A 16,603-nucleotide genomic window follows, 5' to 3' on the forward strand; every position below is an offset into this window, starting at 1 on the left:
GATGGTAGAGGAGTGGATGCTTCTCTCCACAGCCTGAGACTTCCCGTGGCTCTCGCCTTGCGCCTAGCCTCACCAGGCAAGCCTTGTTAATAACGCCCAGGCTCGATGCCCCCCCCCCGCCCTCCCCATCTCTCCACGCTTCATCCCTCTGCCTTACTACCCCCTCCCCACCTCTTCCTTCCTTCCTGCAAATGGGTGTTAACGTGGGTCTTTATGTTCTGTCTATAACTAGGATGTAATCAGGCGCCCCATGCCTCTCTCTAAAAGCATTTAATAAATGTCTATTAAAGCGCTACAAATGTAAGATGAATTTAGTGGCGCGGCTGCCTCCCTGAATCCAAACGGTAATGATGGATTTATCAACGGGGATTCGCCTTCAGCACAGCGAGGGAGGTTTACTCAGCAAATATGTCGGCGAGCACCCACCCAAATACAATCATTTGACCCCCTGCAGGCGTTAGCCGCTGTGCCCCTTCACAAGCTAGGCAGGCAGGTCAGGGTCGTCCGGGCCAACTCCCGACCGACCCGGGAGGACCAGAAGGGGGAGGTCTCATCCATCTTCTGGTGTCTCCCCCCCCCCCAAAGGCCTTCGATCTTTCTCTCTTAGAGACTATGGGGGTACCTGGCTTACAGATTCGCAGGTGGGAAGTGGGAGGGAGAGATTCCACAGGCAGGATGGCGTGTCCTGGCTTTGCCCTGAGGCATCTGTAGGTGGTCAGCATCCTTTTGGGATTTGTAGACATCGCAATTGTTCCTGAATCTGCAATTGTGGAGCTTAAATGTCCTGGCTTTGATCAGATTTTAAAGGCCTGGGATCCTGGCTGGACACTATGGGCACCATTCGATAGAGCCACAGTCTCAGATGATTCTGATCTTCAGGTCCCGTACACCTCACCTCGGACCCCTTGATCCCACCAAGACCAACCAGTGGCGGCCTTCAAGAGTGGGGCCAAACTTCCAGCGTTCTTCCCCGCAAAAGACCCTGTTTCTCTCCCACCTGACCCTGTCTTGCCCACCTGGTCATTTTAAAGTTTTCTGGACCATGAATTTTCAGAATTCGGTTTGGGTTGTGATCCTTAACACCCATAGCCCGGTGGGCTTTCTCTCTCTCTCTCTCTCTCTCTCTCTCTCTCTCTCTCTCTCTCTCTCTCTCTCTCTCGTCTTTTTTTCTCTTTTTACTTTCTTTCTGAGGCGGAGGAAAGTGCTGGCCTGTTCCATCCAGCCCAGTTCGCATTCGCTTTGGCCTCTGCTTTCTTTCTTCTTTGGAAATTTCATTGAGATGTCTCTGTACTTCGCTTGTCAGTTATCTTTGTTCCTCTTAAATAAAGGGCTTTTAAATGGACTTATTGCTCCCAGCGTGGGTTCCTCTCTCTAAATGTTAGAAAATTGTGCCATCTACCCGCTATGCTGAGTACTGTCACACTCGGAGACCTTGGGGACCTCCGGACCGGCTTCAATGCTGCCGTGTCAGGGGCCGCTGCGGGCAGCAGGAGGAGGGGCAGCTCACGTGGATTTTTACAGCTCTCCGCCTGCAGCCGGCCCTCGTGGCCGCGTCAGGGCACGGCCGCGACGCGCGGAGCCTCCTGCTTGATGGCGGCCAGGAACTTGGCTGCAGCGCTTGATCCTGGACCAAATCGCAGGCGTGGCGCCGGGGCTTTTCCCTTCTTCATGATGTAGCTGCCCGAGGGGGCACCTGGGTTGACTTTAGACTGGAACAGCCACTCCGGGTCGCGGATAACAGAGGACAATGGGGCGGACAGGGGCATTCCGGGAGGGCAGATGAAGGATGTCGCCGCGCCGCGCACCGTTTAGGAGCTCCCGGCCGGCCGCGTCTGCAGCCCAGTGGCTGCTCCGAGACTGACTGAGGCCGGAGGAGAGGGAGGCCGGCTGAGTGGCTTCCGGGCGGTTCTTGGCCCGGTAGTTAGGATGCAACTTTGAGATCTGTGCCTGCCCTGTTCGAAAGGGCAGAACTTCTTTCTTTAAGTGGGATGCGGTTTAGATGGAATTCATCTAAACAAGTCAGGTGTGTGGTGTGGGGTCTCCTCACCATGACCCCTCTGGAGTAAAATACCACCCACAACCGCAGGTTATTTTGAATGAGTTAAACTGGATTAACAGTTTAAATTTTATTATGTAGTTACCCCATTCTGATGCCCCCCCCTTTTTTTTAACCCATTAGGAGAACTAGCTAAGTTTTTTTTTCAAGTGTCAGTTGAGTATTTATGCTTTTCCGGAGGGGGGGGGAATCTTCGATACGGCTTGTGGCTTTTATTACATGTTTTACACTGTTCAAGAAATGGAGTTTTAAGCAACATACAATTAAATCTATATTGCTGTTTGGAGGAGGGCCAAGGAACTCGGCAATCAATTAGTTTAGATCTTTTGATACTTGTTGCTAAAATGCAAATATAAAAACTACAACCTCCAGGGCTAGCTGCCCCCCCTCCTTTATATATAAAAGAAGGAGGTAGTACTGCGTAAGGAATGGCAGTTGCTCTGTCGGTCCCCCAGTTTTTCCTCTGAATTCTCCTGTAACCCTCAGGAGTCCACCCCACCCCACCCCACCCCCGTGTGCCTGTCTGCACAGCAGGTTCTTGTCTCCTGATTTCACCTGCCTGTTTTAGGTTCTTCTTAATAAATTCACTTGTTAATTTGTACTATTTGCAAATGAATTTTTCCATTCATTACTTTCTCCCTCCACCCCAGCCTGACACCAAGAAGCGAAACTGTGTAAGATCCACCATAGTACACTGGTTTCCTGACAAAGGCAGAATTTATTCTTAACAACCAAGGCAAAGGGAGGGTCTCTCTTAGTTCTTCCTTGTTCTCTCCCTTTCTCTCTTCTCAAAACAGTTCATGAGTAATCACCTACACTGAGCAGAAACTCCTGCTTCTGTCAGAGTGCCTCCACTTCCGTCTCCCCGGCTGCCTCAGGGGCAGCCCCTTAGGCTGTTGGTAGTCTCTTTGCCCTTGGCCCTGTTCATGAGGATAGAGGTATGGCTGTCCAGCCCAAAGGACAAAGAGGGGAGGTTATGGGGTTTTCATGGCCCCGTAGGTGGCTGCAGAGGCAGGCGGATAGCAAGTTCTGAAAAGAAAGGTGCTGATATGTGTGTGTGTATACATATATATATATATATATATATGTATGTATATTAAATTGCCTTCCTCTTAGCATCTTCTCCCTATTGCTCCCCGAGGCTCAAACACCCCTGCCCCCTTCACCAGCCTCGCCACTAATTAAAAAGCCCCTTGGCTTCAAGACAAGCCAGCCAGTGACTGAACTGTTACCTCCTCCAGGATGAGATGTCTAGAACATCCCTTTCTCTCCAAAAAGGTTCAAAACCAAGTGAAGTGACTGGGCAGAGTAGAGTGTCCTTAATGGCCTTCAGAAGTGTTCCTTTTTTTTTTTTTTTTTCCCTAGGGAGGGAAGACTCCATGGAAGGTGGGGCCTTCGCTTAGACCCAGGGCATTAGCCTGGCAGGCCACAGCTCCCCCCTCCAGTAGACTCCCTAATTGCTAGAAGGTCTGGGAAACATTTTCTCTGTGCTAATTTTATATTTCCCCTTTCCCCCTTCCAACATTAAACACAATTTTGCGCTGTCACTGTCACTAAGATCGCGGTTTGCTGATGTCTCTACTTGGAAACACGGCCTCCTTGCCTCCAATCAGGAGTTGTCCCTGGCTTAGCTGGCCAACTCTTCTCCATCAGGAACTTCTGAGATATGGTGACGATGCAGAAAAAGGGGGAGGGAGACATGGCGGGAGGGAGGGAGGGAGGGAGGGAAGGAGGGAGAAAGGGAGAGAATGAACAGGGAGGTGAAGATAGAGGCCCAGGATTCCAACCCCTCTTAGCCTATTAAAGAAGTAGAAACGTGTTTATTTGTTGGCTTATTTGTCTAATAACCCCATCTCCGTGTGTGTGTGTGTGTGTGTGTGTGTGTGTGTGTGTGTGTGTGTGATGTGTGAAACAGGGAACCACTTTTAAGAATTTCTCTTTGAATTTCAGTTTGGTTCTGAGTCTTTTTTCTTCATCGGCTCTCTTTACCAACACGGCCCTGGACCCATTACATTCCTTCTGGCCAGAAAGAAATTCTCTAGCCCAGTGGCAGTGCTCCTAGACATAAAATCCACTTGTCTTTTATATGTTCTCACTGAGGCCCAGGTCTCTGGGTTCTTTGGTGGTAAACTAGAGCAAAAAGGACCAAGTGATCTCTCATTACCTTGGCTTTTCAGCCCCTTCGGTCCTAGAGAGGCTCTGAGCTAGAACATAGCCAGGTTTGCTCTCTGCCCCTGACTGCGGAACTGGTAAGCCACGTATTTGTTTTCCTTTTCTTTGCAAGGAGCTGCTAGTTGCTCTCTGCTGTCCATATCAGTAGCTCGGAGCTAGTTTGTACCAAGGCTGGTGGGTTTCAGTGATTATCTCATTTCCCTGGTGCAGAGAGAAGCTGCTGGCAGCCCCTGGGTCAGACATTCAGTGGAGGGCCCATGTCAGGGACCCAACCCGAAGGTTAATTTCCTCTCATTAGCATCTCCATAGTCTGCTCGGATTCAGGCTGCTGTTTGCTGTTTTCTCTAAGCTTAGTATTACTGATAGATTCATATTCATATTCTCTCTCTCTCTCTCTCTCTCTCTCTCTCTCTCTCTCTCTCTCTCTCCTTCTCCCCACCCCACCACATCAACTGCATTTCCTGAAAACCCATTTCACCGGTTACCAACCAATTTGCCTATTTTTATCCTGGAGCCTCCCCTTCACGGTCCCGTCTTTCTTCTCCATGCACACTATTTATGAACGTCTTCCAGTTTATCTGGATTAGTTCATTTTCCCCTCTTCTACTTTTCCCACCTCCCCTTATTCTTTCAATAATTTCTAGGAAAAGCAGAAGATACAAAGCAGTGGGGTGGAGGTGATCCTAGCTACCTGGAGAGAAGCTGGAGGCTTACAGGGACAGTGGAAATGACAAAGGAAGAGATAGATGCCTCTGGTTGAACTGAATGAGTGTGCTTATGAGTCTCCTCCGTGTGTGTTTGTGTGTGTGTGTGTGTGTGTGTGTGTGTGTGTGTGTGTGTGTGTCTTTAGAAAGCGTCTCTGAACTGCTTTGAAGATGACTCCACAGAGCCATTTGCCGAAGCCAGTCACAGCGAAGGGAACTCAGAGTTAACCTCTTATATCAAATGAATCTTTTCATTTAGAGGCCAATAAATCTCAATTTCTAACTCCCTTTTGTTGACCCAGCCTGGACTTAGTGAGGCAAAACCAGAGCTTATAATCATGACAGGACAAAGTTTTCCAAAGTTGAAGATATTTTTCTTTCTTCTCCTCTAAACAAACAAACAAACAAACAAACAAACAAACAAACCAAAACAAAGAACCTGAATCTGAAAAATTACCCCATCTAACAAATAAAAAAAATTCAACAAAGTAGTAGGTTCCTCCTTCTGTGTGCAGAAAGCTAGGGATTTCTTGAGATTTTTTTTTTTTTAACAGCTAGTCTGTTGATTGAAACGGTTTCCCAAACTACAGCGCTGAAAAGATTTATAGTTTTTCAACAAGTCTTTATTTTGGAATGTGGTTTTGGTGGGGCTGAAACCATCCAATAATCAATGTAAAATGAGTGTGTGTGTTGAGGTCGGGAGGATTGTCTAGGACCTAAAAAGAGCTGATACTAGACACATGAAAAGCCTGTTTGGGTCTCCAGGGATGGAATTTGGGAAAGAGCCTGCACATGTCTGCTCCTGGGCTGTAAAGAAATACATTGTTAAGGACAACAACACAGACAATGCACTGAGCTCTGCCCGGAATTCGGGGCTGAGTTAGGCTGTGGAGTTATACTGCAGCAGCACTGTCCATTTCGATGGCATTTCTGGGCCATTTGAAACTCAACCTTTAGCCAGCTCATGGTGTATGGTTACAGAATTTATTTTCCCGTTTATTAGCCCTCCCTAGGTATTTTCTTTATTTCCTGATAGCTTCCCATGGGGTTAATCTCCTCCCCCCTCTTTCTTTTATATTTTCCAGTTTTGTTCTGCCCACAAAGGCAGCGTTTTTTCCTGTTTCTGCTGATCACTCATTTTGTCCCCTTTCTCTTTCCTTCCTTAAGAGACAGAGGGAAATGAGAAGAATAGCAGGGGGATTTCCAAATGGCTCATCTCTGTGTTATTAATTACTCTTACAAGGCAGGTGATTCTTAACTAATAACATAGTTGTAAATTGCTACTAACTATCAGATATTTCTCATTTGTCAGCTCTGATTGATCTGATTAATATTCCGCTCTTTAGAATCATTTCAAGCTGCACTTATCAATCAACTGTACCCAGGATGCAGATGGCAGACTCTCGCCCAGGGACAGGAGCCTGCCACGTCATGATACTTTTCAGGACCTTGCTATCTATCCTGAGGCCCATGGTTTTGACTGTGGAGCAGTCTGCAAAGGGCACAGGCTCGGGTGCAAGGCTGGAGCTGCCTGGTGCACACACGCATGCGCTGTCCTCTCTGTGAAGTTTGAAAAACTTTATTGAGGGATTTAAGTGTATTGAAAGAAACAACAACAACAACAAAATGTTTCTTAGGTCTCATGAGAATTCTTTAAATTCCATATTGAAGGCTAGAAAGCAAACTGACTCTTTCAGACCTACCCTTAGTCGGTATGGTTGGTGAAGAGAGAGAGGTTGGGGGTGGGGGTTGGTAATCAAGGCCACAGGAGCTCACGGATGGAACACTGGTAAGACTCCATCTTTTGGAAAGAGGCTATATTTCCCCCAAATCCTATTGCATCCCGTTGTAGTATCCAGATGCATTTTTTTTTTTTTGCAGCTATCAATAGCTGCTGCTTCAATACCTCTGGAGTTTTAATCTTAATTATATTATTAAGTGAAGTAGCGTTCTGTCAGGGCATTGAACATGATTTATGACGTCTGCCTATTAAAGGATCGATTGTGAATATCGCTACTATCATCTATCAATATTCTCAAGCCTAGGGTATTTCTCACACCGGGTTATTTGTGGTAGCAGAATGACAGACTGCAGGAAAAGACTATTTCTTCTTCTCAGAGCTGGCTTTCCAGGTGCAGCAGGGAGAGAGAGAGGTGTGGAACGCCAGCAGCCTTCCCCAGTTCTTACAGCATCTTACACCTAGAGAGAATGTAAAGATTTTTTTCCCCACTCCTTAATGCTAAAGCCAGTGAATTCTCCCTGGGGGCTAGTAGAGGAAGAGAAGACAAGAACCGTTTTTAGGGAAAGAAGTAACGCCTGCAGGTCGATATCGGGGGCGAACATTTCCTAGCTGCCAGGTGATTTGCTATGAGACATGCAGGGGGAAAAAACCAGCAGCCCTTTATAGGAGGACGGATGGCTGGGTGCCGGGGGCAGATTTTATTTTTCTGAAACAGATGCCTGGCCCTGCCTTTGCCCGCGGACTCGGAGGTGTTCAATTTAGGGAATCAATAAAAGTTCTGTGCTCCTTAGCGCCCCTGCTTCCACCTGCTCCTGCAGCCTCTGCAAAGGTGGAGGCCGGTGCGAAAGACGCAGTGTCTGGGCCTGCTGGAGCCAGCCAGCTCAGGTCTTTTGTCTCCAGACAGCGCAGCGCATGGTGTTTTCCACACTCACACTCAGGGGGCACGCCACCAGCACCGGGTTACCAGCTAGTCATGGCCCTCAGCTTTAGGGGGGATGGGAGAGTAGCATAAAACTCTCTCTTGTGTGCTTCTGTGGCTGGAGGCTAGAGAAGCCCAACGGGGTGGGGCCTGTAAAGACCTGTGTGTGGCAAGGGGCAGCCTGGACAGTGCCTTGTGCCTTGCCCTAGCCCCTTGTCTCTGGGCCCTTGCTTGGGCACGGACCAAGAGGTGAACACTGGAGGCCCCTCTCTGGAGGGTCATGCTCTCCCTAGTACTCAGTCAAGGGTCCCCTGAACACTCAAGGTAAGCTCACCTAGCTTGGAGCAGCCCGGGATGTGGACCTGGCCTTTGGGTGACTAGCAGTTGCCACCTGCCCGCACATGGACACCGAGAGGCCCTCACCCGTCTTCCCTCTCAGGATTCCAGCACGAAGAAGAAACAAGGATACAGCTCTGCATTTCCGACTTCCAGGCCAGAGGCTTGGAGCCATAGGAGCCACAATTGTCAGCAAGGAATTGGGATTGCAGGTGGACATCCCTTGGGTCTGGATCTTCTTCAAAGCCTCACAGCACCCTGCTACCCTGTGTTGGGCAGTATGTCAGGCACAGGAACCTTGACCCCCTAGTCATATATCCTATCTGGCTGCCTTGCTTCAAGGCCTTTTTTGCCAAGACCAGTTGTTGTCACATCTGGAAACTACCCTGAATAAGGGCAGTGATGGCCACATACTCTCTCAAAAAGGGTAGCTGTCCTTCATTCCCAAATTAAGCACATCTACATTCCTTTGTAAGCAACCTCCACTCACGTGCATTCATCACAGACCAGCCACCATTCAGGGAGGTCTTCAGGCCTGTCTTTAATCTGTCTTGGGGGAAGAGGGGCCATCAGCTGCCCCTGGTCCTTCAGTCCTAGACTCACAAACTCCAACTGAGACATTCTGGAAGGAAGGTGGAGGCATTCAAACTCTTTCCCAGGATGTGGGTGCAGACTTGGGCCACCACAGTGGAGAGCCCAGGAGCCTGAAGCAAGGCTCAGCAGGTCCCCAGTGTACCCTCCTTGGGTCAACCCCAGGGAAGGAGAGTTTTGGTTAAATAAGAACTTTTGGGGAATGGGGCAATGGAATGTCTGTTCAAAAGAGAGTGGGGGTGGTAATGCTACTCTTGTAGAGTTCCTGCGTAAGAAGAACCAGAACCTAGCTTCCAGTCTAGCCTCCATCATCCAAAGGACCAGTAGCAAAGACCGTGAGAGAGAAGGAGTAATAGAGACTGAGACCTTAGAAACATTGGAACGAACTTGCTTTCTTGACTGTCCCTTAGGTAAGCTTGCAGTGGGCCCTACTGGAGAATGAACTATGGGAAACAGAAAACATAGGCACAACGTCTGTGTTACCGGATTTTAATTGTAGTTCGACCTCAACAAATACAACTCTGTCTTACCATTCTTTTTATTGTCACATATATAATGCCATTATTATTTCAAACGACATTTCGGCCCATGTGGCTCCCGGGGCAGCTGCAGGAGCCACATCCAGGAGGACAGTCACCATCTGAGCTATGGCTCAAACTTAACCCGGTTCACACGCTCCTCCTCTCTTCCCTCTTTCTTACTTTTTGCCCAAATAATGGATATTCTTGGGTCTAGGTTCCTTTAAAAATCACAAATTTTGTTGGTACAGTCAATCTTTGCCTTATTGATCTTTAACCATTTTGTGGTGCAAAGGACCCAGCCAGGCTTAGGGCTGGTCATGCACGTCACAGCCTGCGCTGTAACTTAATCGCTAAAACCTCGCCCTAATTTTCAGGCAATAGATCTGGAGACAGACAGTTAGGAAGAAACCAGTGGCCCAAGGAGCTGGATGTAGGCTTTAGAAGGATCGAAAATCAACGGGTTGGAAGAAGGATGGGATTTGTATTATGCCCCTGTACTCTCACATGACCAGTCTCCTGTCCAGATCTTTAAGGACTTCGGCCTTAGGCCTTAGCTCTCTAGAGCGTGCCGCCGGCTGTAGTTCTCTTTGCTCAGTCTCTTTGGACTACCTACCGCGCGCCTAGGCTGCTCTTCCCTGCCATGAGGCACGCTACACACCAGGCTTTTCCCAGCTCCCGGGAGGAGGCGCTGGTGGCCGGGTCGCCTCTCATTCCTCCAAGCCAGAGTGCTGGAGCCCCCATTCACAAAGCCCCTCTTGCAAAGGGGACACACACACGCACTCCCACCGCCCCACACGCACTGCTTGGAGGGCAGTTTGATCTTGTCTCATTGGCGTCTCTGGCCTGAAAAGAAAATCATTTGGGTAAACAGCCAAGCTTCCAGGCTTAACGCCCCGCTCCTGCCTCCGCCCCTCTGTCCCCTCCCGCCTCCCCCACTCCCCTTCAACCCCACCCGCCACCCACACTCCGCTCCGCGGCCCGGCCTCCGGCGAGCTCCGCGCGTCCGTCCGGGAGCCAAGGGCTCCCTGGTTCAAAGGGCCGCAGCCCAGGGGATGCCCTCCTCGTGTGTCCCGGGGTGCAGAAGCAGACTGCAGGGCGGTGGGACCAGCCTGGGCCACGGTAGGAACCTCGAAATCTCATGCACCCCTAAATAGCTGGCCCCAAGGGAGGGCATAGGGGATTTCTGAGGCCGGTGGGACATTTCGCCAAGATCTAGCGCAGGCTAAGCAGGCAACCGCTGGCTGCTGCACCTGCGAGCTGCTCCATAGCCTGGATGGGGCATCCTGGTTCCCACCACTTCATCACAAACGTTTGTCCATTTGTGTGCCCTAATAGGGGAGCGAGCCTTGAGTTTCCTTTACCGCCCTGCGTTGCATAGACCCCTGGGTTAACGATGACCAGGCCCCCACAGCCTTCAAAAGGCCCGAGTATTGGAGTAGCCTTGAATCTAGTATTAAGCAATTTCTAATGTTTGATCCTTCCCAAAGGAGAGCTCTTCATGTAACTGTAAACATAACTGTTATTAATACGGCAAAAAAGTGGTGCTTAAAAGGATACTGAATTCTCTCTAGCTCACACGTTTAAACAGAGAGAACCTTGAAATCTGCAATACTGATGAGATTATTAGACCTGATTCGCCCCCACCCAGTTTTTTAATGAAAAATGTCCCTTTCCTGTGTTGTTCTTCCCCCACCCCCACCTCCTTCTCCCAGTCGCAGGCTCACTCTAATCCAGGAGTCATTAGCAACACCCTCTGGCTGCATGTTTTGCGTCGTTGGTGAAACATTGTGGCATAGTTGTAACACTAACTCTTGCACCGCATCTTGCGGTAAGAAGGGTAATAGCAAGAAAAGAATTTTTTCATCCTCAGGCTTTATGCTCTCTCTCTCTCTCTCTCTCTCTCTCTCTCTCTCTCTCTCTCTCTCTCTCTTTCTGTGTGTGTGTGTGGTGTCTCAGAAAATATGAAGGGGGGATGGAAGAGAAAGAAATGGAGAGAACAGGAGAGAAAGTGGAAGTTTCCAATTTAGAACCCCCTCCAAATTGGAGGCCTGTGGCTTGAAGTGCTTTCTTCTCTGTGACTTCCTCTCTTCTGGTTGTGTCTTTGCTCCTCATTGCCACCCCTCAGTGGATGCTAGGGCCCTCTCTGGAGTTGCCACTTAGCTCCCAGAATCTGTCAGCAGCCATCTTCTCCACATGTTAGCATTCTCACCTCAAAGCCAGGAACTCCCAAGAACCTGGCCACCCCTCTGCAGCTGGCCCCTTGAGGGATGCTCCTTAAGTCTTGCTAGGAATCTGAGACCTCTCTCTAGTATGGTCTCTCAGGAACCTGTTTTAACCTCGTGGAAAAGGGACAAGCTGGCCAGAAAACTAAACTGGCTATTTTCCTGGCGCAGCCCTATAATTTCTGAGCAGGAGCCCTGAGAGCCTTCTAATCTGCCATGTGGAGCAGGGAGGCAGAGCACTCCCTCACTCCATCTCCTGCTTGGCTGCCCAGGGACCACCCTACCAACTCTGAGAAGTGCAAAGTTTCATAAGAGGCTCTCTAAGTTTGATTTGCTCAGGCAGAAAAAAAAAATACAGGGGCTTAGATGCCAGCATCTGCTCCTTCCTCACACTCTTCCTCCACCCACTGTCCCCAGGATAGACATCATTTTACCCATCTAATCTGTTGAATACTCTAAACACACACACACACACACACACACACACACACACACACACACACATTCAGAGAGAGAGAGAGAGAGAGAGAGAGAGAGAGAGAGAGAGAGAGAGAGAGAGAAACGTAGAGAGGGCTTGAACCAATAAGTAAAAACTATGTTAGGTGGAAGTTCCATGTCCTTTTCAAAACAAATGAACCACACAGCTCTTCACTGGGCCATAAGCAAGACGCTCCACATTCAAAACTATGTTCAAAGTGGAAAAGTACATTGTTTCTTATCACACTTGGCTCTGGGATGAAAAGAAAATGAAACAAAGACTCACCATAGCGTATCAGTGAGTTAACTTTCTATATATGTTATAGTCTAGTACAGTGGATATATTTAAGGGTGGATAAACACCCTAACTGACCAACTGGTTGAAAAGGAGACAAATAGCCAGTTACACGTTGGAAGAAAATAATGTTGTATAATTCATAATTTCTGGCAGTTGCTACTTCGTTAGTTGAAAGGTGGGCGTGCTGAGGACTGCATTTGGTGACTTTTTTTTTTTTTGTAAGGCTGAAAATGGAGAGGAACCAGGCTCCAGTGGGGCAGCCACTGGCCTGGCAAAGCCTCTCTGATACCCCACGGGTCAGAATGAATGGATTTCTGGGGAAATCATAATTGGGAGGTTATAACTTCATAGGCACCCGCTTCATGGGAGACATTTGCATTGGCCACAGCTGAACGACTCTAAACACACCGCAGCCCGAACTGGTGGCCTCCTGACAACATGTTTCATTCATTTTATCTTTTCTCTGAAAGCAGCTTTACAGCTTAGGTGACTACCCTTGTTTAGTGAAATTATGCTTCTGTGTTTTTCTTCCATTGTGCAGTTACTTTGAGCTATGTGGGTCACAGATGATTTGGGGTGGGGGGCGGCAGTGGGGAAGGAGGCCTAAACGTTGCGGCTTCTTTAGAGATGTTAATAAAGGAAAAAAAAGAATGGGTAAAAATCAAGTTAGGCTGCGGGAGAGTGGAAGGCTTGGCCGCGTGATTCCAGTTTCCGAAGCGAGGTGGCGCTCCAGGGCACTGCACAGCGCCCGGGTTTCCGCAGCCGAGCGTTCACTCTGGAAAGCCGCAGTCCCGAGCGAAGTGAACGCAAGAGTTCCTAAACCTTCGATGCAGAGTCCAAGGGTGCTCAGACCCTCCTAGGCCTAGTGGCCTACAAGGGTAAGAGAAGACCCGAGGTCACTACTCGGGGCGAGGTGGTGGCAACAGGGTAGGCAACCTCGCCAAGGCCGGGGCATGCTCTGTGTTGAGTCTTTGCTGGAATCTGCAAAGTTCCAACTCTTGGTGGGACTCGAGCAGGGTCGCTGCAGAGGGACCTCGGACTGAGTCATCCTCCCCAATTGCTACTGGTCGCCTAAAACTCACCCCCTTCCACCCTGCTTTCGCTACTTCTTTGCCCTCAGTCTCACACCCCTATTCCCCCACCCACCCAACCCCACCCATCAAAAGAAGAAGAAAGACGAAGGTAGAGGAGGAGAGGAATATGAAGAAGAAAGGGGGTATCTGATGCACCCCATTTTGTCTCCCAAACTAGCTCTCCCCCCTTCAGATTTCCTTTTTCTATTTAATGCCATTCTCTCTCTCTCTCTCTCTCTCTCTCTCTCTCTCTCTCTCTCTCTCTCTGTTTTTGTTTTTGTACATTTTCTTTCCCTCCCTTCTTTCGTTATTTTTTTTTTTGCAGCCTCATTGGTAAGGAGAAAGAGAGAGAGAGAGAGAGAGAGAGAGAGAGAGAGAGAGAGAGGAAGGGAGGGAGAGAGGGTCTGAACACCGAATAAATGGCAGCAAAATTGAAGAAACGATTTTGATTTATTGCATGGATTTCAATCCACGCCTTTTTGTTTCCACGTCGCTCTTGCATTTCCCGGGGCTCAGGCTCATAAGCTCCAAGTTAAAGGGAGAGGAAATGTTCCTTACTCACCTAGACCCCTTTGGAAACTATGATAGAAATAATAATGGCAGTATTCTCTCGGAGCAGCATTTCTATATTAAGGGAGTGTCACCGTGGTTTTGCTGCAGGGCTTGGAGGACCAACACGCAAGCAGAATTTATCCTCTTGGTCTGAGGCCCTCTTTTCAGCTTCTGGTTCTGCTGGGTCCCCTGACTCATGAGGCACCCCTTCTTCCTTGCCCTTCCATACTGTAGGTAGCCTTTAGGGCTGCCAGGAAACTTTCTCCTTATCCGGTTGCAAGCTTCTTCCAGCCCCCATCTCACCCAATTTTCTTGAAGTTTTAAAGTAGAAATGGTGGGATTTTTAAACCGAGTTTAGAAGTCTACAAAAACTCAGAGGGTCAGGTCATTAGGAATGTTAACGGACGACCAAGAATTATAAACATGATCTGAAAGTCTCTTCCAATTCATTTCTTCAAGTATTTATTTGTGCTAAGTGATGAAAGGTGACAGTTGTGAAATGGACAGCTTTTAAAAATAATGAAGTCAGATGAGCCTTTAACCTGTCGATTGCTATAAATCAACTTTGAAAAAGACAAATGGGGAATGTTATTTGGGTACCTACCCCCCAGCATTTGCTGTGCCGCAAATTGGCCTGTCAGCAACCGGGATCAGTGAGGCTTTGGTCTGGAGAATGGCAATGGAGTGTGTGTCTGTGTGTGTGTGTGTGTGTTGGGGGGGGGGGGTTCCGAGCACCACAAAGATCCAAAGGGGGACATTTGGTCAGCTTGTGTCCCCACTTGTACGTGCATACCAGTGGTGGATTTGGGCTACTGTAGTGTGTCCAGGCCTGGCAGATGACAGGCCTTAGGACAGTGGGTAATTCAGAGAGGCCAACACTCAAGGGACAGAATGTCACATTATAAGGGAGAGCTCCCATCCAGCTCCACTGTCAGGATTTGGAAGACTTCCTTTAGAAATGGTGGTTGTGGGTTTTTTTTTTTTTTTTGGTTTGTTTGTTTTTGTTTTTATTTGTTTTTTTCTGCTTTCTCTATGTCTCTCTGTGTCTGTTTCCTATCTGTCTGTCTATCTATCTATCTATCATTTATTATCTCTATCTCTCTGTGAGTGTGTGTGTGTGTGTGAGTGTAACTAAATTTTCTCGACCTCAGGGGGGACATAGTGTTCTCTATGACACTGGCTGATCTTCACAAGAAAAAGGAGGGCGGTAAGGGCATACAGGTAGGATGTGACAGGTGTCTGCAGGTTTGAGGGGCTCCGTGAAGGTTCCCGATTATGACTTCTGAAAAAGGCAAAACGATGTGGTGTTTCAACTTAAAATTTATGTGAGCTCTTAGAGACATCAGTTCCCCCACAACTTCCATATCAGCCACAGCAAGGCCTGGGGCGCTGGGTTGAGAGAGAAAGGAGCTTAAGGGATGGAGACTGTCTTCCCGCCACCGACTTCTACCCTTTCCCCTATCCACGCTTCCCACCTGTGCTGCCCGGGTTTCTAGTTCCACCCTGAGCCAGAGAGGCTGCCCCAGCTTCCGGCCTCTGGGTCTGCTTGTCTTTTTCCCCTCCAAACGCTTCGGGGGCACACATATTCTCTCTATCTTGTCCCTCGGGTTCATCTTGGAGAAAGAGCAGAAGGGCTGCCTGAGTGCCAGCAACAGGTCCATGCTTAGATTCCTCTCTGTCCTTCGCCATTACTTTCCTTTCTACTCTCACTCATTACTGGAGTCCACGGAGAAAGGGGAGAACTACGTGCCCCCTGCCTTTCTCCTGGGTCGCCCGCAACATCCCTGGAAGACTGAGCTGTGCCTTGGGGTAACCGCCTGCCTAAGTGGTTCTAGTAATGGCCTTTCTCTGGCCACTCGCTTGGACCGAAGAGAGGATCTCATTGGAGGACGACACTTAAAAGAAACAGCTAGAAAGTGGAAAGTATCACACCTTTCAGAGGATCCCGACAGACACCCGAGCTTTTGGGTCTGTCCCTCTGCGGGCACCAATATCCCTTTCCTGCCTGGAGATCTGATTTGATCTTCCTGCAAGCGACTCCAGAACCTTCAGATCTGATGTCCCCTCACTGGGGATATCGGACGGAGGTTCAACCCAGGCTCGGAAGGCTCCGGCTCTATCTGCTTTTAGCCCACCCTTCCGGGCAGTTGGGGCTGGAACCTAGCGACCCTAACATTTGCAAGGGGCTGTTGCTGGGCCACAGTCCGCGTCTTCCTCCCAGGAGCCTAGCCATCCCTGTGCCCTAAGCTAAGGTAGCCAGTGCGAGGGGAGGATCCCGGACCAGGCAGGTCGAAGCAGCGAAACTGCAACTTCCATTTTTTTCCCCCGGCAGGGAGGAGGGAAATTCGTCGGAGGAGGTCGGTGGAGACTCCTCCTCCGCTCCGCCCGGAGGCAGCCAGAGCTCCGCTAGCGGTGCGTCTCCGCCCGCCCGAGCGTTTCCATAAATCAGGCCGCTGGCAGGCTGCTAATTAGCTCCGGCCGAAAAGAATGAGAGTTCTGTAGCACACGGTGGGTTGGGAGTGGGGGCTCAGTAGGTGGGAGATCAGAATTCCCCAGGATTAACCGGGAGACTCCTTGGGGGCATCTCAGCGTCCCCTGCCCGAGCCATCTCCGATCACCTCCTGCTAGCAAAGGCCTGCTAGCCGGGGCCTCCAGATCCCGCGCCTCCCGCACGGCGCGCACCTCTGCGTTCGACCTGGCCCGCCCACCCACGCCGAGGCCCCCTCTCCCACTCGCTGAGCAAGCCTGGCGTTAATTAACTCCCCCTTCACCCTGTGCAGTATCGGAAGACTTTCAAAACTCATCCCCAAGTGTTTCCTTCTCAAGCCTGAAGGCTGCGTTTGGAACAACCGGCAGAAAAAGAGGGGGGCTGGATCTGGGGGAAGGGTCGGTTACGTCGGGATTCCAGATAACAAGACTTCCCCAGCGATTGTGTGGGTTG

The sequence above is a fragment of the Peromyscus eremicus genome, chromosome 1 (genome assembly GCF_949786415.1).
Source record: "Peromyscus eremicus chromosome 1, PerEre_H2_v1, whole genome shotgun sequence".
In the NCBI taxonomy this organism is placed as follows: domain Eukaryota; kingdom Metazoa; phylum Chordata; class Mammalia; order Rodentia; family Cricetidae; genus Peromyscus; species Peromyscus eremicus.